Source organism: Lissotriton vulgaris, chromosome 2_1 (assembly GCF_964263255.1).
Source record: "Lissotriton vulgaris chromosome 2_1, aLisVul1.2, whole genome shotgun sequence".
Taxonomy (NCBI): domain Eukaryota; kingdom Metazoa; phylum Chordata; class Amphibia; order Caudata; family Salamandridae; genus Lissotriton; species Lissotriton vulgaris.
The window spans coordinates 265,952,698-265,977,803 of NC_141687.1; the positions used below are offsets into that span (position 1 = coordinate 265,952,698).

Genomic DNA, 25,106 nt, shown 5'->3' on the forward strand with positions numbered 1-25,106 from the left:
AGAACCACAGATCTCTCTGCCTCACAGTGAATTGAGCATCAATTTAGTAAGTAGCCCAGTGATGGTACACAGGTCGCATCCATATTTCTATAAATAGCAGTGCATTTATGATAACACCTACTTTGTGACTGCACAATGGCTTGGCCCAGAAGATTGCATGAAAGACCAACCCATATGGGCTTTTTTGGCCATGACCTGGGAGTGGATGCAGGCCAAATTCACCACCAGATCAATATCTAATCTACAGACCTACATACACTGGAGCTGTGTGTCTATCAACTCCCAGGTATAAAAATGTATTTTATCCATTAGCATTCTTATAATAAAATGTATATGCAAATACACCAAAATAACACAGAAACTGTCTACCCCCCCATTCTATGCAGACAAATTCTTCCAAGACAACCACCGTTTATTGCTTTAGTGATGGCAAAATTTTACACCGCTAGCTTGTTCATACCTTAACATATGCTGTGCTATAAAGAATAAAGTCAATGTATAGAATATTATCTTAGATCAAAAATTAGACCTATTTTACTAAAATCTGGGGGGCATGGAACAAATATAGAGGGAATATTTGTGATCCCCCACCAGATGGAGAGGAAGAGGATTCAGAAGCGAATGAGGACTGAGATGAGATGGGTGATGGGAAGGGGCTTGAATACGACTGTTTGCGGCTGGCGGACTTGTGCATTTGAAATAATGACTGACTTGTGTAACAGTGAAATGTGGTGCTATGATGATCTTCTATGCAAAAGACTGCCTTATTTTGTCACAACATTGAAAATGAATAAAAAGTTTTAAAAAAACAAAAAAATAGACATTTTTAAAAGACCTGGTTGACTGGTGACTTCTGCTTATGGTTAATGGTCTGATACCTACAGCCCCAACGCTACTCCTGTTTAGGAAAGAGTTGAGGACTCACCTCTTTAAAGAACACTGCACCACATGCATTAATTGTCCACAACTCTGCTTTCTCACTTGTTACCTGCTGACTTTAATGTTACCTTTGACCATGAGTAGCGCTCCACTACCTTTTTGCTAAGTTTGTGTTACAAAAAACCATATACATACATACATACATACATACATACATACATACCTTCATAGTGCAAATTTTTGTGGTCTCACTGTCAGTCCCCACAACAATTTACTGCTGAAATAGCTGATTCTGAAAGCTTCATTGAAAGCTGAAATTATGCTAATCAATGAATGGCCTCTCCTCAATACACCAAAGGCTTTCTGTGGAAATAGTCTTCTGCCGTCTGGCACCAGACATTCCCTTTGTCAGAGATGAGTCCGGTGTGAGGTAGGGAGAATGAAAGACCCAGAGCACAGAGGAGTATCAGTAATAAAATGGGGCGGGAGAATCCATCTGCTTCAGAAATGTATGTGTACCCTGCAGGCTACACTTTAAGCTAACTTAAGATATTAAAAGGCCTGCCGCTTGGGGCAGAGCTGACCAGCTAGGGATTACAAACTTCTCTGCACCATGCAGGTTCAGGTTCTGCAACAACTTTATTTAGACAGTTGTCCATAAAACATTCTAAAAAAAGAAAACACCCTTAACAGTTAAAACATTTAAAACAATTAACACATTTAAAAGGACCCCATCCTGGTTACCCTACCCCGCCCCAACCCACTACGTTTCATGATTAAAATTTAGTTTCACAGATCGTAAAAACGGAGCAATTCCAACTGCCACATCAAGATAACTTATTTTGGACAATAACTCCACTGCTTTATTCCTATGGAGAGCATCATATATAAACAAGCATTGGCATAGCCAATAGATCTCGCCTTTGGGACCTTATAAGTGTTTAGCGATGCAGCACGTTATCCTGGGAGCTATGCTGCCACGGATTGAATCGTTTTTTTTTTCATTTTCATTTTTTATTTTTTTTTTATTTTCAAAAACCTTTATCATTTGTGCACATGTACACAGCTTGCGCCCACAACCACAGCATGGCCGGCAGCATGTTATCGCAATCATTGAGCATCAATATGTGAGTATTAATGAACAATAGACTAACACAGCAAGCTGCCTACAACCACTTCAGGCCGGCCGCGTATTGAGCTAGGTTCAGTATATCCTTAATAGCAGAGATGGCGATGGCGAGTAAAACGAATCAACATGGAAACAACAAAACAAATGCGCAGACCACATATTTAGCATACAATATATATCTCTCCCTCTTTGCTTAGCACACGTCAGACTTGCATTTCTCAATTACATCCGCAGTTAGTGTATGCTACCTAATACGCGGATATACGTTTTCAAAAACTTATAATGGATTATTTTAAAACGGCAACTTGACATCAGAGTCCCCGCGAGTCCACAGCAGTACTCCCACTGCTCATCCGTCACCTCTCTGCCAAGATCTTCAGCCCTACGCACCCTGGCCGTACCCACAACTGCCGGTATATTACCACGCATGCTGCTGTACATGCTAGACACCAAATGTGTGCCATCTGCGCTATTCAGAACCACATTAAGGGGAGCCGTGCAAGGGGGTTCTTTGGGGTAATCTGGGAGCACTGTTTTCAATCCTTCTCGCAGCCGGATATAATAAAACACCTCCTAAGGGCTGGGGGGGGGGGGGGGGGTGTTCACCAAAGAATTGCTCCCGTGAGCGGAAGACTCCTCCAGGGAATAAGTCACCCCATGTACCTATATTGAGTCGACGACACATATTGCGGAAGCCCACTTCTTGAAATACCGCCATCTGAGGGTGGTAGGACAGAGGTATTCGGGGCGCGTAGAGCATCGGTGCCCGCAGTCGCTGCCCTATCCTCTGCCACGCATCCACTGTGCAAGTCACTGTAGTTGGCGGGGTATCCAGAACACTAGCAGGACCGTATACAATACCAGTTAAAGGTAACGGGTGGGCGATCCAGTCCTCAACCGCTATCTGCGGCATAAAGCTAGTAGGTTTCATCCAGTGATACAAATAATACGCCTGAGCACTCAAATAATGTATCTCAAAGTCAGGTATGTCAAAACCTCCAATGTCATAAGGCTGCGCCATAACAGCCCATTTGAGTCGTGCCTGTCTACCCCTCCATACCAACCGAATCAGTTCAGACTTCAATGTCTTAGAAAAAAAGGACCCTGGATAGTATGGTATGTTGAGAAAATAATAAAGAAATCGAGGCAAGACTACCATTTTGATTAGTGAGACCCTGGCAGCCATCGATAACGGAAGCCTTATCCAACGCGAGACCGAATCCGTCAGTTTGGTAATGGCCGTTCCATAATTTAGCCGGAGTGTCTCATCCCTATCTCTGGCTATTTGGATACCTAAGTATCTTAGATCAGTATGGCACCTTTCCAATGGGTAAGTCAGTGGAAATTCCGATACTGCAGCAGTCAATGGGAACAGCTGTGATATCCCCCAGTTTATCGTTACACCAGACAGCCCACCAAAGGCAACAAACTCCCTCAATAGAGCATTTAGGTTATTCCGAGGGGCTTTGACATAGAGCGTTACATCGTCCGCGTATAGCGAAATTGAAAGCGGTCTCTGAAAACAACGAAAGGAGCTATCTTTGAGTAATTGTCGATACGACAGGCCAATGGTTCTATCGCTATAGCGAACAATAGAGGGGACAGGGGGCATCCCTGGCGGGTGCCTCTAGTGATCGCAAAGGCCTCCGACAAGTGACCATTGGCCAGCACCTTGGCTGTAGGAGCAGTGTATAATAAACGTATCCACCCCACAAAAACCGGAGGAAAGCCCATCTTATGCAGGACAGTAAACAGATACCGTCATTCCACGGAATCAAACGCCTTGGATGCATCTAGGAATATCGCAGCCAAAGGGAGTTCCGGGGCCACTGTTTGTATGAGTGGAAAGACGGTTCGTAGGTTATGGGAGGTCGATCTCGTTGGAACAAATCCCAACTGATCGGGTAGTATAATGCTGGTCATGAGTAGGGAAAGTCTCGTAGCCAACACTTTGGCAAGAATCTTAGCATCACAGTTAAGTAACGACAAAGGTCGATAAGAATCACACTGTTGGGTCTTTACTCGGCTTAAGGAGGGAAGTAATCACCACCTCTCTCATGGAGTGGGGCAATATCCCAACCTCTAATGAGTCTTCAAACACTTCTAACACTAGAGCCAATATATCGATATAGCATTTATAAAACTCAGATGGGAGTCCATCTAAGCCGGGCACTTTCCCATTGCTGAGGGACATTATGGCATCTCTGATCTCGTCCAATTTGAACGGGGCGCTGAGAAACATTCTATCGACGTCGCTCAGCCAGTAAAGCACCAGCTCTCCCAGAAATCCCTCGAGATCAATGTCATCGGAGGAAAGGGAGGTGTATAACTGCATATAGTGTGCTTGGAGTGTGGCCAATATACGATCATTATCCCTACAGGCCTCTCCCGAGTCATCCACTAGTTCTAATATGGTGCTAGCTCCCCGTGCATCTCGCACCGCCACTGACAACGCCCTACCAGGCCTATCTCCCTCATTATATTGGCGAGCTTGCCAATACTTGTCCCTGAAATGCACCTCCCGCTGCGCCTCTGCCTCATACTCCGAGATTTTGGGTCGAAATTGTTGTTGCAAAAGGCCCGTGCTCTCTCTCAACATCTGTCGCTCTAGCCCCTGCAATTCCCCCTCCAGTATCCGCATTGTGCGCTGTATGTCCCGTAAGACACTAAAGCTCTTAGCTATGCACCAACCCCTGACCGTAACCTTAAAGGCCTCCCAGACCGTCTCCACGCTATCCACAGTGTCTTTAGTGCGGGGAAAAAATTCCTCTATGTCTGTCTTCAGTTCTTCACGAAAGACCGTGTCTAACAGGGCAGTAGGCTGTAGCTGCCAAGGACGCCGGGGGCGAACATAGCCCGGCATAGCTAGTGTAATCAATACCGGACAGTGATCTGACTGGGTCCTGGCCAAATGTCTGGCAGCTGTTCTACACGGAGCCAATTCTCTGGACAGAAGGCAGTAGTCTATCCTTGCCCACGTTCCTGTGTAGGAAGTAAAATGTGTCCCTTCTCTAAGTCCAGGGTGTGTGTGTCTCCAGCCATCTACAAGTCCTCCATCTTCCACAATGCCTCTTAACGTCTCCCTTGCCCTGGGATGATATTGTGTCTGCCCATCTGCCCTATCCAATCCAGGAGTTATGGCTACATTGAAGTCTCCTCCTCATATGACGTGGTGCGATCCAATATATGCCTGAAGTAGAAAGCAACAGCAAGGGTATTTTCCGCTGGGGAACATGTCCAGGTGGCAACACAACAACCCCTCACACCTACCGGAGCCACAGCATTACCTGCAGCCCGGCCAAGTGGAAAGAGGGGTGCCCAGCCATATAGACGTAGGCACCATGGAAACTGCATCGCTCATACATCTATTCATCAATCAAGAAGAAAAATTAACAGAGAATGTGGAGGCCCCCCCAACATAAGCTGTCCTGTACTCACAGATGGGTAATCAAGTCAGTAACATGCACTCCAGTCCATGACAGTCACTGTTCCTCTTCCTCCATTTTACTCGTGCGGTGAATCTGGAGCCTCTTCCATTTCTTCAGCGTATCTGTTAGAACGTTTGTAGTGTTTAATGAAATCCTCCACCTGCTGCGGTTTCGTAAATAATTTCTGTCGACCTTGGAACGTGAGTCTCAGGTGAGCTGGATAAAGCAGTGCATAGTCAATCTGTAGGTTGCGGAGCTTGGCTTTCACATCTAGAAACTTCCGCTGCTCCTCCTGCACCATTGGGGTGAAATTTGGGTGTATGGTAAAGGAATTGTCATCATATGAAAGCGATTTCGCGCTACGAGCTGCCCGCAAAGCCACATCTCTGTCTCTGTAATTCAATAATCGGGCAATGATAGGTCTAGGAGCTGTGCCCGGTTTGGGTCTAGGGCCCAACTAACGATGCGCCCTTTCCACAATAAATTGGGGCGAAAAGGCCTCGGAGCCAATCGCCGCCAGCAATAGTTTCTCCACATATTCCTCCATCTTGCCCATGTTGGTCGTCTACGGAATACCAACTATACGGACGTTGTTACGTCTACTCCTCGCCTCCAAATCCTCGTTCTTGGCCGCAATTATCCGCAGCAGGTTATCCATTCTGGAGAGTTGCGAAGTATGCCGCGTCATGGTGTTGTCCGAGATGCGTTGCTCCGCTTCTTTCAGGCGTTCTTCGTGAGCATCTAGTTTATGAACCACTGCATCCATGCGTTACGACATTCTATCAACTTTATCTGCTATCGTAGCAAAACCCTGTCTCATTTCACGAAGGACATCTTGCAGATCCGCTGTAGATTCCGAGGGTCCCCCGGTTGCTCTGCTAGTGGCCGCCAAATTTTGCTGATCCGGTCCAGTGCGATTCGACTTTTTGGCAGCCTCAAAGGTGAGCTTCGGTTGCCTCGTGTCTGGCCTTCCCATCCTCGTAGCAGACCAGGCCAATCAGCCGCTCCCCGCAAATGACCACGTACCAGCTCTCCTGCTAGCGGTCACGGACAGAAGGGTGGAGCGAGGGGGAGGGGGTCGTCAGGCAGAAGGATAGGTAAAAGCACAAACCTTTCCTAGCACATTGGGCTCTTCCTGGAGTTGTTCTGAGCAGCGATCACGGGGCCGCTCACCCTGTACCGCATGCATTGGCTATCGCACTACTCAATCGATTCCACCGGCCAGGGGGAGAGGGTATTCCCAACCGTTGCAGGCCTAGTCCGTCGCAGGCTCCTCGCCGTGAATTCCGTTCGCTATAAGCCTCACTGAGCAGAATGCAGCCCAAAATGCGGTGGAGAAAGGGGCAGAGCGGACCGATAAACGCGAAGGCCAGAGCAGTGTCCCCTACCTGTGCGCCAGCGTCACCTCCCTGTATCTTGTCCCGCCAATTGCAGCCACTCCACAAGGGCCAGTTAGCTCCAAGGGACGCTCCTTGTTAGATCGACGGTCCAATTCTGGGGGTTGCCCTCATTCCTTGTCCCCGGATGCAGCCCAATATGCTGAGATCACAAGTTTATAGGATAACTTTCAGGTTCCGCTCTGTGCAGGTCCGCCCTGCGGCCTCGACCTGGCGGTTATGCAACCTTTCCGGGTATCTCACTCACCGCTCAAAGGGTGCATCTACTGTCCTCACCGGTCTCCCGGGTCCCCGGAGGGGGCAGTCCTGCAGGCGGGCGTCTCGCCTATAGTGAAAAGGTGGTCGGGAGGGCCCCAGCCCGTATCCTCATGCAGCCAAGATATCGTGGCTGTAAACCTCTCAAACCCCCCCCCCCCCCCGCAGGGCCCACTCTACACCACAGGGTGATATTTGGCAGACATGGGGGGGGAGAGGGTCCGCAGCTGTCCCTGATGTCTCTCGTGTAGGCAGGTGTAGAGATACGGGCGGTCGAAGCCGCGTCCGCGGGACTCGCGTTGTGCGAGGCCTAAGGCCTCAAAGGAAGCCTCGGTCTTGCGTGGTTGGTGTGGCCGACCGCCGACACTGCTCGCTCCACAGGTCCAGGTCGCCAAAGTTACTGCAGCGCCTCACCAGCTCAGTTTCACTCCGATTCGCCCCAAACTCGGCCAGAATGCGTCGGAGGCTATGTGGTGCAGATGCTCATGAGCACAGTTCCCAAAAGAGTCTAAAAAGGATGATTTACAGGATAAATATCACCAGACGGCGGGAGCCTCACACAAAGGCTACCGTTCGCTAGTGCGCCACCTAGCACCCCCCGCCACGGATTGAATAGTTATATAATTACTACACACTGGGTCATGCAGTCTGATTCAGGAATATATGCCTGCCTCTGCGTGTGCTTCTTCCTGGGTGGCGTTTTGATAACCAACACTTGGAAGGCTTGTGTGAGGTCCGATGCCAAGGGGTACCAGAAACCAGTCTATACAACCTGGATATCTATTTTCCTGTGTGATCTTTGAATATACAATGGCTCATGCAACAGAGAGTTACTAGTGATGAGGGGCGGATACGTAACCAAGAGGGAAGGGAGGGGTGGTACATTGACTCAGGACATGTCTAGAGGACGGTGGATCACTTGTCAATCGAGGGTAAATGGAAAGAGCGGGTGGGTCTTTTGAGGGAGGCTAAAGCATTTGCTTTACAAAACAAAGCAATCAAACTGAAGCCTCACCATAATAGTGTTACACGCTGGCTGCCTTTTCCCTTGGAGGAGATCTTGTAACAGTCCCCTGAAGTCTGGACAGTAAATGGGCCTTAATCAGTGTAAATTCCCCAAAATCACCACATGTTAGGGTGAGTCTAGGACTGTAAAGTGATTTTATCCTTTGAAAGATCCCAGCTGTAACCGTGGTAATTATGTAAAAGATGTATTCGGTATGAGCTGTACAGTTAACACTATTCTAATAGCTGATGGCAGCAAAGATATTACGGTGTGAGTGTGTGTTTTAAAGTAAGGACAAGGATAGAAAATAAAATGTTAACTAGGTCAGCAGCATAGACCGGATGCTGCACTTGTGTGAAGTGACCTTAAGGAAACAGTATCTATATCTGTTTATTTTTGTAAGTTTTTCTTTGCTATGTGCTTTTATGCGCAATCAAACAATACCCTGTTGTTTTTTCATTTGTAGTATGCTTGTGTGGCATTTTAAAGACACATGGTTTTGACTTTATTTCTATGGATTTATATTGATAATGTTGCATTCTGTTGAGATGGTTTGATATATCTACAATGGAACTGTGTTCCTAATTGTTTCTAATATAAAGGGTTTTTGAGGTTGGAAAGCGAGTGTGTAGGCACATTGTTTGCGTAAATTGTTTCTGATCGGGGAAGAGACGCTGCCAGCATGCAAGGTGTTCTGAAAGGCTGAGCGAGATCTTATTGTATTGCAAGTGAGAAGGGTGCGACAAGGGGGACTGGAGGAGGGGAAGGGGTGTAAAAAGGTGGGAAGCAACCAATAAACAAAGATCCTTAAGTATTGCCCGGCGGTGTCGCCTCTTTAACCCACAAAATATTAATCAATGAAGAGGCAGGTGCTGGAGACTGGAAGGCAGGAAACAAGGGGTTTATTCTCTCCAGAGGAGAACACATCAGTTCGGACAGCAAGTATCGTCACGAGGTGCTCTAGCCGCATCTCTGAGGCTTGGCCTCATATACACAAGTTTATGATCTTTATTGCATGTAACACATTCTTGCAATGCTTTGAAGTATGAAAGGACATCCTCGGAATCTCCCCTTCAGGCCCGTTCCCACACACATTTACAGTTGAAGTCCCCACCCCGGTCACAACAGGTGATGATTATCGCGCAGCTGGACATTCCGCCGATTCACGGAATGTGTGGGGTTGATCGGATCTCATAGGGTGGGGGCTTTGATCAATTCGAGGGTCCTTTAATGGGGGAAGCTTCCTACTGTACGGGGGGGGTGGCAATAAACAGTATCCGCAGGGCCAGGTGGCGGCCTGGGAACGAGGAAGACAAACGGGCACACAGGAAAAGGGGGTTTGTATCAAAGGACCTGGGACCATGAAAGGAATGAAGGGAGGTGTCGCGCTGGGAACAGGATGGGATTCCGAGGCAGAGCTGCGCTGAAGAGGGGTTTATGACCCAAGGCATGTGAGAGCGGGGGGGTTGTCAGCGTGCGGGGGATGCCTGCGAGGTTAGGAGAGAGAGAGAGAGAGAGACGCGCTGGCTATCAGCGAGGGGCAGGGAGGCCATGGTGCTCAAAATGGCTGCCGCTTACGTGCACGAATGGGCTCAAAAAGAGCAAGATGGCGCCGATAATGTTGACGTTTGCAGCCTAACTTTTAACAGTCCTCCCTTTTCAACATATCTAGCCAACTTGCCTACTCAATGTCAATCTTCATCAAATTCCTAACCTCGGCATCATATAATGCTCCCATGCGTTCGTTTCCAAAGTCCACAGTCTTAGGGCAAATACAATTTGTACATAATGAACACAGAGGTGGCAGACATTGAATTCCTAAGCATAGACCACATATTACAACTACAGGAATCAGGATAATGGTGAACAGTCTCCAGCCCCAGTTCTTAACGGTGTTCCAGAACCAACCACCAAGCGACCATTCTTCCTGTTCCTGGTGGACTTCTGAAGAGAGTCTGTGAAGATGTTCGATGGCTTTGTACACTGAGGGTGAGTTGTCCGGTATGTATGTACAGCAGCTGGACCCAATAATGCGGCATGCTCCACCACGGACTGCAAGAACCACATCTAGGACAAGGCGGTTCTGGAGGGCCACCAAGCGGACCGCTTGAAGCTCGGCGGTGTTGTTAGCAAGGATACCAGCTGTGATGTTCATTGTTGTCTCAACTGCCTGAGTCAGATGTCGGATGGCACGGCTGTTTGCCATCGGGCCCCAGAGTGGAACAAGTCCCTTCATAGCATCGAGGAACTGCGCTCCTGTTGAGTCGGCTTGTTCAATGTCCTTGGCTCGTTTTTGTCTATGATGATTCGCTGGAGCCACATCATTCGGAGGAAGGATGAAGGAGATGAAACAAGTGCCCCCCCCAGCCTTTGGGGAGCCAGGTGTAAGCCTTTGTGCCGCAGACGAAATACATGTTTGGGGACGACACAAAGGAAGGTGGATCAGTGGAGTCCAAAGTTCTGGTAAAACGGCAAGCACTGCGGCCTACCAGCTGTGTCCCAAGCCCTTCTATGCACATGTGGCCTGTGACGTTGATGACTGACAGGGCCACAGTCAGAGTGGCAGCCGTTCGTTTCCGCAGGTAGGAGAAGGTGGGTCTGGTTGGATTGTTGAACACCTGCATTTCAATTCGTTCTTTAGCAGGGATGTCCATGTGGATTGAGACGTTGGAGGTCTGCGGGCAGAAGTGTGTCTTTGTTTTGTTTCGCCAGACCCCGTGGAAGAAATGCGTTACGGTTTTGCTGGAGGTGGCATTGTCCTTATAGCTTTCTTGCAGGAGGATCAGCCAAGCAAGGCAGGAGCCATGAACTGAGAAGGGTGAAGGGATGAATGGTATCGAGTGTCCAGTGGCGTGGGGTAGCAACCCACAGATCCAACAGTTGGTGGCATTGGTGGCGAGATTGTGCTGGTGAAGTAGCTGTACGAAAGAGTTATTCCAAAACTCCTTTCGCCTCTCTCTGAGTTGAGGAGAGAGCGAAATCAGATAATGTTCCTTCATGGTGGTAGGCTGAGCAGTGGTCAGGAATGTTTCGTGAGCAGGTGCATTTTCTTCCATAATCCAGAGTGTGGTCATGAAGAGAAAGCAGAAAAGGATTGTGATGAAGAGTGCAATTGTCTTTGAGCTGTGGAGTCTGTCTGTTCTTGGGTTTCTGTAGTGGGTATTTCCTGTTGCTTCCATCATCTTCTTATTTGGCGCTTCCATCATCTTCTTATCTGGCGCTTCCATCATCTTTAAGGTGCTCGGTAGCGGGCAGAACCACAGACTTCGTTTAGCTTCTCTCCGGGTGACCCTTGGTGGTGTTTAGGTCACCGTTCTGAGATTTAACTTAGTCCGTGGTCTACTTAGCCGAAGCTCCCTCCTTTCGACGCAGGAAATACCCTTCTCTGGATGGCACAGTGGGATCAGAGAATTTTGAAAGTTCAAGTGCTTCGGTATCAGGATAGCAGGTTAGTGACGGTCGTTCCTTGTTCAGGAGCTCTTCTTGGTTGTCGATGTTTTCTGTCGTGGCCAGGGTCGAGGAGACCTTCCTACAGTGGTGTGCGTGCAGCCAGTGCCGTTTCCCGTCCACACGAAGAGCCGTCCGGGTGGTGATTAACACTTGCCAGGGGCCCGTCCACCGGGGTTCCAAACTCTTCGACCACTGAAAGTTTCGGATCAGCACGAAATCTCCAGGTTGGATGGCGTGACCCGGACCCCTGGAAGCATCGGGGATGGCCTGCTGCACCTGCTGATGAATGACAGACAGGGTTTCAGTCAATTTATACAGATAATCAGACATTAGGACGTCCGAGACGTCATGAATGGAAGTTGGTTTCGGTGCAGACCAGACACTCATGGGTCGACCGAAAACAACCTCATAAGGTGTCAAGTGATGTTTGGTGGGGGTGGAACGCATCGATAGCAATGCCAGTGGGAGGGCGTCTGGCCATTTCAGACCCGTGGTAGCCACTATCTTGGCCAGTTTAAGCTTTAGTGTGGCATTGTGTCGCTCAACAAGTCCAGCAGACTCGGGGTGGAAGACTGCGTGGAACTTCTGCTTGATGCCCAGCCCCTTTAAGATGAGCTGGATGACTTCGGCTATGAAGTGGGGGCCATTGTCGCTCCATAAAATACGACAAAGGCCGTAACGGGGGAAAAACTCCTTTAACAGTACTTTTGCAGTGGCCATAGCAGTGTTGTCACGGGTTGGGTATGCTTCCACCCATTTGCTAAATGCGCATACCACAACAAGTACATATTTCAGGCCTTGGCATCTGTCTAGATGGATATAGTCCATCTGCAGGACTTCAAACGGGTGATTTGGGACCCCAAACCCTCCCCGGGGTACTACAGTTCCTTTCCCGGGGTTGTGTTGCAGGCATATCAAGCATTGTTGGACCAGACGTTTGGCGGAGTCTGTGATTTTATCATTGTGCCAAACTCTGGAGACAAGTTCAATCATGGGGGCTGATCCTATGTGGGCAGGGGAGTGTGCCATAGTCAGTATGGGAATCAGGTACGAGTCAGGTAGCAACCATTTGTTTGTGTCTTTTGTCCGCCAGCAGCCTTCGTCATCTTTTAATCCCACCCGTGTCCATTCAGTCAGTTCGTGTTGTGTGCTAGCCATTTGAATGCCTCTAATAGTGTCCCTAGCGTCAGTCCATTTTTCTGCTTGTGACCTGGTCACGTACATATGTGTTGTCGTCCTATTTTCAGCTGTCGTTCGGGCAGTGATGTCGGCTAGTGCATTTCCCTGTCCAATAATGTCTGTCACCTTTTTGTGTGCCTGGCATTTGACGACTGCAAGCTTTTTGGGGAGAAGGACAGCTTCGATCAAGGCGGAGACTAGATCCCCGTGCAAAATGGGGGTGCCGTTTGAGGTCAAGAATCCCCTTTCCCTCCAAAGGAGCCCAAAATGGTGAACCACCCCGAAGGCGTACTGGCTGTCGGTGTAAATGTTCGCTGTGGTTCCTGCTGCTAGAATGCAGGCTCGTGTCAGGGCAATCAGTTCCGCTGCCTGGGCAGATCGTTGCGTGATGCGGGCTGTCTCGACTACAGTTCGAGCCGTGGTGACTGCATAGGCAGCTGAAGTGGTGCCATCGGGGAGTTTGATGCAAGAACCGTCCACCCACAGCTCTCCGTCAGGGTCAGGAAAAGCCGTGTCTCTGAGGTCAACCCTACTTCTAGTCTGTTCGTCCGTAAGAGTCACGCAGTCATGTACAGGGTGCACATTGGGATCGTTCTGTGGTAAGGGTAACAGAGTTGCCGGGTTCAGTGTGGTGCATCTTTTCAGGGTGATATGGGGTGCAAGCAAAGTCAGTTCGTATCCAGTCAGTCGTGCACTCGTCAGGTGTTGCGTCTTGGTTTGGTTCAGGAGGGTGTCAACTGCATGGGGTACCAGTACCGTGAGGGAATTCGAGAGCACGATCCCCTCACTCTGTCGGATAGAGATTGCAGCGGCAGCTACAGCTCGAAGACAGGCAGGCAAGGCTCTGGCTACAGGGTCAAGAGTGGCCGAGAAGTAAGCGCACGGTCGTTGCTTTGGGCCAATGGACTGGGTCAGGACAGAAAAAGCGCACCCCTCCCTTTCGTGAGTGTAAAGGGAGAAGGGCTTTGTGTAATCGGGGGTACCTAGGACAGGGGCCGAACAAAGGGCATCTCGTAGTTCCGTGAAGGAGGTTTGACATTCAGGGGTCCAAGGGAGTGGGAAGGGGACGTCTTTAGCTAGCAGAGAAAGCAGCGGTTTCACAATGAGGCTAAAGTTTGGTAACCACTGTCGGCAGAAGGAGGTGAGGCCTAGTAGGGAGCGAACCTGTTTCTGAGTCTTAGGGACAGGAGTTTCGAGAATGGTTTGGATCCGGTCGGGAGTGAGTTTCCTTCCGTCTTTGGACAAAAGGTGGCCTAAGTAAGTGACCTGGGGTTGGCAGAATTGCAACTTCTTCTTGGAGACCTTGTGGCCATTTTCCGCAAGGAAGTGCAGGAGTTGAATGGTGGCTGTAACTGCTAATGGAGTGGTGTCGGCTGCCAAAAGGATGTCATCGATATATTGCACTAACACCACTCCATCGGGTAACTGGACTTGATCCAGTTGTCTCTTGAGGGCCTGGCTGTAGATGCTGGGGCTTTCTGTGTAGCCCTGGGGTGCTCGGCAGAACCTATATGAGCGGGCTTTTAGGGTGAAGCCGAAGAGATATCGGCTGTCTGGGTGGATGGGGATGGAAAAGAATGCGTTTTTGAGGTCAATGACAGTGAAGGTGGTGGCAGTAGAAGGAATCAAAGTCAGGATGGTGGTGATGTCCGAGACCACGGGGTACTGGGGTACCACCACTTTGTTGATCTCTCGAAGGTCAATGATAAAGCGGTATGCTTTCTCATCTCCCTCTCCCTGTTTCTTGATGATGGGCAAGATAGGGCTGTTGCAAACGTTGCTAACCACTTCCTCTACCACTCCTGCGTCTATCAGTGACTGAATAATCTTTACCAATGCCTTCTCGCCCTCGGGCGATATCCGATATTGTGGAAGTTTTGGGAGTGTTGCGTCTGGTCGGACAGTAATGTGCACTGGGTCAATCATCATGCGCCCTACGTCCGAATCCGTCTTAGCCCACAGATACGGAGGCAGAGTGTCAAGCAGGGATGTGTCAGCGTCGGTGATGGAAAACATGCGTCGGGGAGGGCAATGTCTAAGCAGAACGGGGTTGTCGTAAAGGAAAACTCGAACTCCGTCTTGAGAACATCTAATTGTCGCTCGGAAGTGTTTCAATAAGTCAAGTCCCATAATGGCGTCAGGGCTATTGGAGGAAAGCAAAAACGTGGTGTCAGTGGTGTTGTTTTCTAAGTCGAAGAGGATCGGGGCGGACAAAGGGTTAGTGGAGGGCGTTCCATCGAAACCTGTCGATGTTATAAGTGAGCCAGACAAGGGTGCCCTTGGAATCAGTCGTTTAGATAACGCACTACGTGTTGCGCCAGTGTCTACCAGAAATGGAGACTTTGTACCCAAGACCTTAGCAGTGACGTAAGGGCCTTGCTGGTCAACATAGAGCTCGACTGGATCCTCCCTTGCCCTTGGCAGTCCTATGCAAAGTCGTGGGCGTCATCGTAGTCAGATTGCTGGCATTGGTTCTGTCTGGGTCGATCAAATGTATTTGGTCTGCCTGATCTGTCGTTAGTCGTGTCATTTGGGGGCCCTCGCTGCTGTCCCTTATTTCTCGGTCCACTTGCTATGTCCTTGGGGTCTTTGTTTCTGATTATTTCCAAAAGAACCGGGCACTGGGATTTCCAATGGCCAGTTCCTTTACAGAAAGCACACTGGTCCTCTCTAATGTCTGTATGTCCAATGTGGGGAGTCAAAGTGCGGTCCTTGGGAGGTGCAGTCTTAGGGATGTTCGTCTGATAGTTTCCCCGGTATTGGTCTCGTCCTATATTCACCCCTTGCAGTTGTGCAATCATCACCCTCTCTTTCAAGTCCTTCTTCTTTTTCTCTGTTGCTCTATCGTTTTCATTTTTCTGATGTTCATAATATTGGGCCATCTGGAGGATAGCCGTAGGTTTGGAGGCTGCCCAACTACTCTCGCTGGCCTGCAGTTTCTGGGAGACCTCTGGTGACAGACCCTTAACATAATTCTGGACAAACAGATGGTGTCCGGTTGCAGTGGTCATGTCCTGGCCGCTGTAATCGGAGAACACCGTTTCAAACCGGGAGAAGTAGTCCGATACATCCTCCTGGGGTTTCTGGCGACAGGCCGTTACTATCGACCAGTCCACTTTCATTTCTGGAATCAGGGTTTTTAATTTCTGTACGATTTTATCTGGGAGGTCTAAAATGGATTTCAAAGGCTTTTGTCCAGGTTCTCGTTGTTTATCAATGCCATCGAGTTGTGACCAGGTATGTCCAAACAGCTCAAGGTGGTCGACTTTCCGGATTTGCTTCCACACATCAGCTGGTAGACATAACCCGAAAAACAAGTCGATGTCAGCCAGGGTCATAATCGTTGAACCTAGGGCTGTACATAATTCAGTATAGAAGGCAGTGGGGTTTTTACGTAGGTCAGGCAGAGATTTCCGGAATGTCAGAATCTCTTGCCGGTCCCATGGCTGGTAGACCCAGTTGTACACTACCCTTCCTTTTGCATCTTTGTGGTTTGCATCATCGTTAGTCCCTTCACCTCGTGGAGGAACCCAGTAAGGGGCAGCCTCTCGTATCGGCATCATGGCGTTAGATTGCTCAGTTTGTGGTTCGGTCGCTACGGATGTCGTGGGTTTAGTTCCCGATTCTTGTTCAGTGAGGTGGCGGAAAACCTCAAGCGTACGCATAAGGAGGTCCGTCACATCACACTCGCCCTCATCCCCGATATCGACCTTCCGGTACAGAGTCGTTAGGCTCTCGGGACCTTTGTCTCGATATCGGTCCTCGTATGCGTTCAAGACATGGTAACACAGTCGTACGGTAAAATGTCGTCTGTGACTCCCTGTATACGAGTTAAACATATCCGTGATGTACTCTTAATCTTCCTTCCTTTCTACCAAGTCAAGTCAAGTCAAGTCAGAGAATTTATATAGCGCACTACATACCCAGAGGGTCTCAAGGCGCTTAAGGAGGGGTAGGGAATCACTTGTCAAATATCCACGTTTTAAGTTGCTTTCTGAATGCTAGGTGGTTCTGGGTAAGGCGAAGGTAGGTGGGAAGTGAGTTCCAGGTTTTAGCTGCCAGGTAGGAGAAGGATCTACCTCCCATGGTGGTCTTGTTGATGCGAGGTACATTGGCAAGGGCTTGGTTGGAAGATCGAAGCTGGCGGGAGGGGGCGTAGAAGGACAGTCGTGTGTTGAGGCATTCTGGTCCGATTTCGTAGAGTGCTTTGTGTGCGTGGGTAAGGAGCCGGAAAGTGATTCTCTTATTGACGGGAAGCCAGTGGAGGTTTTTCAGGTGACCAGAGATATGTTCTTTACGCGGGATGTCTAATATGAGCCTGGCTGAGGCGTTTTGGATTCGTTGGAGTTTTTTCTGGAGTTTAGCGGTAGTCCCGGCGTAGAGGGTGTTTCCATAGTCCAGTCGGCTCGTGACCAGAGCGTGGGTGACCGTTTTCCTAGTTTCGGTGGGGATCCAACAAAATGTTTTTTTGAGCATGCGAAGAATGTTGAAGCAGGATGAGGAGACTGCGTTGACTTGTCTGTTCATTGAAAGTGAGGAATCCAGGATGACGCCCAGGTTTCGTGCATGGTCTGTCGGGATGGGTGCTTTTCCAAGGGCTTCTGGCCACCAAGAGTCGTCCCATGCGGAGGGGGAGGTACCTAAGATGAGGACTTCTGTTTTATCTGAGTTCAGTTTCAGACGGCTGTGTTTCATCCATTCGGCTACTTCTTTCATTCCTTCGTGTAGGTTCGTTTTGGCGGTGCTAGGGTCATTGGTGAGTGATAGGATCAGTTGAGTGTCATCCGCGTAGGAGATGATGTTGAGGTTGTGTTGGCGGGCGATGGCCGCGAGGGGGCTCATGTATACGTTGAAAAGGGTGGGGCTGAGTGAGGATCCTTGTGGTACGCCGCAGATGACTTCAGTGGCCACTGACTTGAATGGTGGAAGGCGGACTCTCTGGGTTCTTCCGGTGAGGAACGAGGTGATCCATTCCAGAGCTTTTCCTTGGATTCCGATGTTTCTGAGGCGCTGTAGAAGGGTGCTATGGCAGACTTTGTCGAAGGCTGCTGAGAGGTCGAGGAGGATGAGGGCGACTGTGTCTCCATTGTCCAGAAGAGTTCGAATGTCGTCTGTTGCTGCGATGAGGGCGGTCTCAGTGCTGTGTTTTGCTCGGAAGCCGGACTGTGAGGAGTCGAGGGATTTGTTGGCTTCGAGGAAGGCGGCGAGCTGGTTGTTGACCGCTTTCTCGATGACTTTGGCCGGGAATGGAAGGAGCGAGATGGGGCGGTAATTTTTGAGTTCGGTGGGGTCTGCTGTGGGTTTCTTCAGAAGGGCGCTGAGTTCAGCGTGTTTCCAGCTTTCCGGGAAGGTGGCGGATTTGAAGGAGCAGTTGATGACTCGGAGGTGCGGTGCTATGATGGAGTCTGCTTTGTTGAAGATGTGGTGAGGGCATGGGTCTGTGGGGGATCCTGAGTGGATGGAGTTCATCAGGCGGATGGTGTCCTCAGTGGAGATTGGGTTCCAGTCATTAAGGATGTTCGAGGGGGGTGGAGGTTCAGTAGATGGTTGGGTGGGTTGGTCTTCGGGTTGGTTGTCGAAGCTGTTGTGGATGTCTGCAATTTTGTTGTGGAAGAATGAGGCTAGGGAGTCGCAGAGTGCTTGAGAGGGGGTGATGTCGTTAGAGTTGGCCGAGGGATTGGTAAATTCCTTGACGATGTTGAAAAGTTCCTTGCTGTTGTGGGCGTTGTTATCTAGTCGTTCCTTGAAGGCGGTTTTCTTGGCTTTTCGGATCAGTTGGTGGTGTATGCGGGTGGCGTTTTTGAAGGCGTCCTTGGTGCTGGTGGTTGGGTCTTTTTTCCAGGCCTTCTCAAGGGAGCGGTGTCCTTGTTATCTTGTCAATCCCTGCTCGCTCATCTTTGCTTAGTCTGCTTGTTCTTGCAGAACCAACCCTTCGGGTCTCAGGGTCGCCTAACGTTGTCGTTTGCGTAGTATCTAATACAAGGAGTTCGGCCGGCACAGAGGCCATGGGGGCCGAAGCTGTGGCGCTACTCGTTTGTACCTGGGGGTGGTGGGTGCTGTGCTAAGGGTTGGGAAGGGGCATATGGAGGGGGCATGTAGATGATCGGAGGACCTAACAGCAGATCATCGTTGGCTCGTTGTTTCGAGGGTAATTCAGGGTAGAGCGTGGAGGACGTTCTACCCGGACACTGGCTTGATGTTTCCATTTCTAGTTTCTGTTTGGCTTCCTCTCTTTCCTTTATCTCTTCTTCTAGTTTCTGAGCAGCTAGGTGGGCTGCTTTTCGCAGCTCTTTTCCCAACCTACTCTCAGTTCTCTTTTTACGTTGTTCAGTTTCTTTGCGCCACATGCCGAAACTATCAAGCATAGTGGGCGTTGTCTTGTTTTTACCAAGGGCTGTTTCTAGCGCGTTTATTTTATCATCATCGAAGGATCCTATCAGTGGCCACTGACTTTCTCGATCCTTTTTCGTATATTTATGCCACAGCTTGCTATAGGCTGTAGCGATCAATCCATGCTTCATGAACATGTCCTTATTAGGGGTGCCTTCCAGTGGAGCCGGATGGTTCATCTCTAATAAGCGGTCCGGGCTAAACAGGCTACCAATCAGTGGGGAGAAGACAGGCATGACGGATCACAATGGGGACAAAAGTCAGCACTACCTATCTTATCACTGCGTGCAAAGACTAGACAGAATATTTCTATTCTACGTTGTTTGCAGGCAGTGAATACCTCATGAACCAATATCGAACAGTCAATGTTCGGTCAATCAAACAATCAGTGGGGAGAATAAGTAGGCCCGCAAAGGTCTGCGTTACCTACCCTTTTACTATCTGCAAAGAGGGAACCTGTTCTTTCCTGTTTGCAGACAGAGAATCTCCAGAAAACAATCCGCGAACAGTAGTTCGGGTTCAAACAATCAATCAGTGGGGGAGAAAGATAGGCACGACGGCTGCGTTACCTATCCTTCACTGCTTGCATAGAGAGAGCCTGTTGTTTCTCCGTTTGCAGACAGCGAATCTCCAAAAAAATCAACAAAGAGTAATACTAGTATTTTCCAAACAATCAAACAATCATTTCGCAATTCGTCGTGTTTACACGACCTTACCCGGACCGCATGGACAGGTTCTTGTCTTCCGAATCCAGCGCCCGATCGTCCTCTTTTCTTTGTATTCCTCGCGGCACTCCTGATGGTTCCCAGTCAGGACCGTAGATCACTCGAGAGAGGTCTGTTCGGAACCAGTGAAGTTCGGATGATCGGCTGCCAGACGAGGGTCTATTGGGCAGGAGCTCTCCCGATCGTTGCAGTCGTTCACTCTGTCGTCAGGACCTCTCCCACTGGATCCACGTGTCGCTGATGGGCCCCACGCTTGGGACGCCAATTGTAAAAAGGTGGGAAGAAACCAATAAACAAAGATCCTTAAGTATTGCCCGGCGGTGTCGCCTCTTTAACCCACAAAATATTAATCAATGAAGAGGCAGGTGCTGGAGACTGGAAGGCAGGAAACAAGGGGTTTATTCTCTCCAGAGGAGAACACATCAGTTCGGACAGCAAGTATCGTCACGAGGTGCTCTAGCCGCATCTCTGAGGCTTGGCCTCATATACACAAGTTTATGATCTTTATTGCATGTAACACATTCTTGCAATGCTTTGAAGTATGAAAGGACATCCTCGGAATCTCCCCTTCAGGCCTGTTCCCACACACATTTACAGTTGAAGTCCCCACCCCGGTCACAACAGGTGATGATTATCGCGCAGCTGGACATTCCGCCGATTCACGGAATGTGTGGGGTTGATCGGATCTCATAGGGTGGGGGCTTTGATCAATTTGAGGGTCCTTTAATGGGGGAAGCTTCCTACTGTACCGGGGGGGCAATAAACAGTATCCGCAGGGCCAGGTGGCGGCCTGGGAACGAGGAAGACAAACGGGCACACAGGAAAAGGGGTTTTGTATCAAAGGACCTGGGACCATGAAAGGAATGAAGGGAGGTGTCGCGCTGGGAACAGGATGGGATTCCGAGGCAGAGCTGCGCTGAAGAGGGGTTTATGACCCAAGGCATGTGAGAGCGGGGGGGGGTTGTCAGCGTGCGGGGGATGCCTGTGAGGTTAGGAGAGAGAGAGAGAGAGAGAGAGACGCGCTGGCTATCAGCGAGGGGCAGGGAGGCCATGGTGCTCAAAATGGCTGCCGCTTACGTGCACGAATGGGCTCAAAAAGAGCAAGATGGCGCCGATAATGTTGACGTTTGCAGCCTAACTTTTAACAGGGGGTGATGGATGAGGGCTAAATAGTTTCTGGTTGTGTTGTGAAACCACATGCATAGCTATAAAGATCGCTCTCATGAGCTGCATATGACTCTTGTTTGGGAATGTATCCCTTCAGTGAATTGTCCGAAATTACAGGATGGGAAGCTTCCTGTCAAAATATGACGCTAGTTTACCAGCTGCAAATAAGTTTGTTGCTACAAAACCACGTCTGGTGTGTTTCACGGATACTTTAGTTTCTATAGAGTAACTAGTCGTGTTTTGGTGGGAAATGTGCGTTTCGGGCATCTAAACCCTGCTTCCTAAACCCGCTAAAGTCCTGGAAAAAGCCGTACAGCTCCAACTTACGGACTATTTAGAAAACCACTCTCTGCTTCATGGATCTCAATCCGGTTTCAGAGCAGGATTTAGCACCGAGACGGCCCTGCTGGAGGTATCTGAAACCATCCGAGAATGCGTGGACAGGGGCGAGGAGGCCATGCTGGTTCTCCTCGACCTGTCCGCAGCATTCGACACGGTCTCCCACCCCATCCTTCTTGATCGCCTTAAGCAGATAGGCATCGGCGGCACTGCCCTCAGCTGGATTGAGTCGTTCCTCTCATCCAGAAGTCAAAGGGTTCTGTTACGTCCTTTTAAATCAGAGAAAAAACCTCTGTCATGTGGAGTGCCGCAGGGCTCCGCCCTAAGCCCCCTATTCTTCAATGTCTATCTGGCCCCCTTGGCTGACGTTGTGGAATCTTACGGAGTCAGGGTGGTCTCGTTCGCTGACGACACACAGCTGGTGTTTTCCTTTCGGGACCACTCGGACTCCGCATTTCTCAACTTCCGCCAATGCCTTAATAATATCAGTGGCTGGATGACTACGAACCACCTCAGATTGAACGCAGATAAAACAGAGGTTCTGTTCTTCAATCAGAAAACCCCTATCCCGTCTGCTTGGTGGTGGCCGACGGCGCTTGATCCTGCCCCATCCCCGGTTCACTCGGCGCGGAATCTTGGCTTCCAATTTGATGACTCTTTATCATGCAAAACCCAGATTAATAAAGTTACTTCCGCCTGTTTTATGAAACTCCGCATGATAAAAAAGATCCTTCCCTATCTCCCCCTGGTTTCCCGCCGCACAGTCACCCAGGCCCTCATCACGTCCCATTTGGACTATGCCAATAGTCTTTATGCAGGGGCTCCCCAGTACCTGATTGGCCGGCTGCAGATTGTCCAGAATGCTGCAGCCAGACTGATCGGTAATATCCCGTACCGCCAATCTGTCTCTGCATATCGGAGGCAACTCCATTGGCTCCCTGTGGCTAGCCGCATCCAGTTTAAGGTCCTCACTCTTACCTATCGAGCCGTCAACAACTTCGGTCCTACTTATTTAAAAAACCGGGTCTCGATATCCCGCTCCACCAGAGCCTTGAGATCCAATGACCTTCGCCTCCTGATCTCGCCCCGTTTCAGACTGTCTCGAACCGGTGGCAGAGGTTTCAATGTCATTGCTGCCAGACTTTGCAACTCCCTTCCACTTGAGCTGAGGTTCTGTCCCTCCGAAACCATCTTCCGAGCCAAACTTAAAACCTGGCTCTTCTCCGGACTCTAGCGTCCCCACTTCTTTCCTTTTTCTCCCCCCCTCTTACTCGGTTGACCCTGGATTCTAGCGCCGGGACACCCCTTCGGGGGTAGCTGTGCGCTCTACAAACTCCATAAAATAAATAAAAAATAAAATCTAAAAAGCAGCATGTGTTTTAGTTCTTATCTATGTTTCTTAATTTCAAATGTTGGATACATAGGCAAGCACATTATTTGAACATTATACTGTATACACGCAGCATTTTCAATTTCAAAACATAAATTTGAAGGAAAAGACATCTTTTCAGATGCCCCTAAAAACAATTGGGAAAGAATCAGCCTTTTAATTCGCATAAATGCAGCGATAAATGTCAAAGTTTGAATAATTAAGTACATACTTTTGAATAAACCTAAAACACGATGTAGAATAAAATACTGTAGCAGTTTAGCAAATGAGAGAAAGAGGCGCTGTTTTTCTCTTCGCACGCATTTTGTGGCACTTAAAAAGGCAACGTGTCTCGTTTGCTAAACTTTTACAGTACTCTAAGCTAGGTCGTATTTAATCCTAATGAAAAGTATCCGCTTTTTTTGTTGTGAATTCGGACAAATTGAAAGGGAATGGGAGTCGGTTGCAGTTCAGGGCTGTTTCAAAGTATGATGGAATGTCTGAGAGAAAATGGTCTACCCAAAATTGGGCTACTGAGGAAAAAATACGAGCGACACGCAAATAGAGTTCAAAATACTAAGCACAACTCTGAGCATAAGAAGGAAGGGGGCGAGGAAATGTGCAGGGAGATGTGGGGAGCACAACGAAAGGCCTGAATGGAGGAAAGAGGCGCAGATAGATAAGAAGGCACAGAAACCGGCACAACAACTGGTGAAAGCAGAGATGCAGAAGGGCGAAAAAGCAAACGAAAGGCAAGAGTGAAAAAAGTGAAAAGAGGCTCAGAGGGAATAGAAAAACTTAGAAAAGGAGTAGATGAGAGGCAGAAGTAAAAAGAGGCTCCAAGGCGTCCAAGCAAGAGTGAAAAGAGGCACGAGATGGAGCAGTTACATGCAAGAGAGAAGGAGCAGAAGGAACAAGCGCAGGGGGCAACGCTAATTGCTCCCCAAGGTGGATGCCAGCACAAGCACAAGTGCTTGGACAGTGCAAACCAATTCCAAAAGGTCATCTCTTAGAGCAGAGGAAACACGCTGCCTAGGCGAGACTTTTAAACAGGGGTCCTAAAAAATCAAAGATGCAGTCCATAAGAACATGAATAAAACTTAACCCCATATAGGTCTAACATAGGTATCTTCCCTTCATAAGCCTTTAGTAATGGGATATGAGATAGGTTCGGGGGCTACCATTGAATCTTGAGACAATTGGCCTGCAATAGGGCCTTCTGCTTAGTGGTATTTTCAAGGAGCACCCCAATTTAAATTTCTCCTAAAAATGAAACCCAGGTATTTATATTGATCTGCTTGCTCCACCACCTACAAGTGCCAAGAAAAACAATGTACTTTTTTTTCCAAAGATCATGATCTTTGTCTTTTCCAGATTGATACGGTGCTGGTTCTGCCCCCCGTACATACTGAAGGAAGTCTATTCAACACTTCCTCAAGGAATACTCCCCCTCCTGAACGAGTCCTTATCACAATTCATTTAAAAATGCCACGCTAGTTCCATTAATTAAGAAACCAGGTGCCGATTCCTCCAATCTATCGAACTACCGGCCCATATCCCTCCTCTCTTATGGTGGTAAGATTCTTGAAGCCCATGTGGCTAGCTGTATTTCTAATTTTATAGAGACATCTGACTACCTGGAGCCCAACCAAGCTGGATTCCGCCAGGCACATTCTACTGAGGCGGTGATCCTCGCTATCCAGGACACTATGAGGTCCAACGCCGATAAGGGCATACATCAGGCCTTGGTGCTCCTGGACCTGTCGGCAGCGTTCGACACGGTGGATCATACCATCTTATTACACCGTGTCGAACAAGCCGGCCTCCGCGGCTCAGCTCTTGGCTGGGTCAAGTCCTTCCTGAAGGACCGATCCCAGGCAGTCCAGCTCGAGAACTTTACGGCGCCCAAACTTTCCACCACCTGCGGCGTTCCGCAGGGTTCGTCATTGTCCCCCCTCCTATTCAATCTGTACCTTAAACCGTTGCTGCACTCCTTAAAAAACAGGAAGGTCACAATATACAACTATGCGGACGACCTGCAGCTGATATTCCCACTAACTCAATGGACTCTGTCGAGGAATTCCAGACTACTATGCTGCACATTCAAGGGTGGATGGAGCAGAACCATCTAAAACTTAACCCTGGAAAGACGGAGTTGGTACTCCCAGGCAAAAGTGCAACCAGCTGGGGACCTCCTTTTTGGCCGTCTTCAATGGGATCTCCCCCGTCTCCCTCTCTTTCGGTGAAGAGTCACGGGGTCACCCTTAGCTCCGATCTCTCATTGAAAAGTCAGGTGGGAACAGTGATTTCTTCTAGCTTCTTCCAGCTATGAAAGATCAAGAAAATTGCTCATCTGCTCACACACTCTGCCCTTACCCAGGTGGTAATTGCCT

At 49.1% G+C, this 25,106-nt stretch overlaps 1 protein-coding gene across 2 annotated transcripts in view; it reads left to right on the forward strand.

Moving 5' to 3' along the window:
• MYO19 (myosin XIX) overlaps positions 1-25,106 on the forward strand; it is a 603,741-nt gene that overhangs the window by 122,877 nt on the left and 455,758 nt on the right. The window lies entirely within an intron of this gene.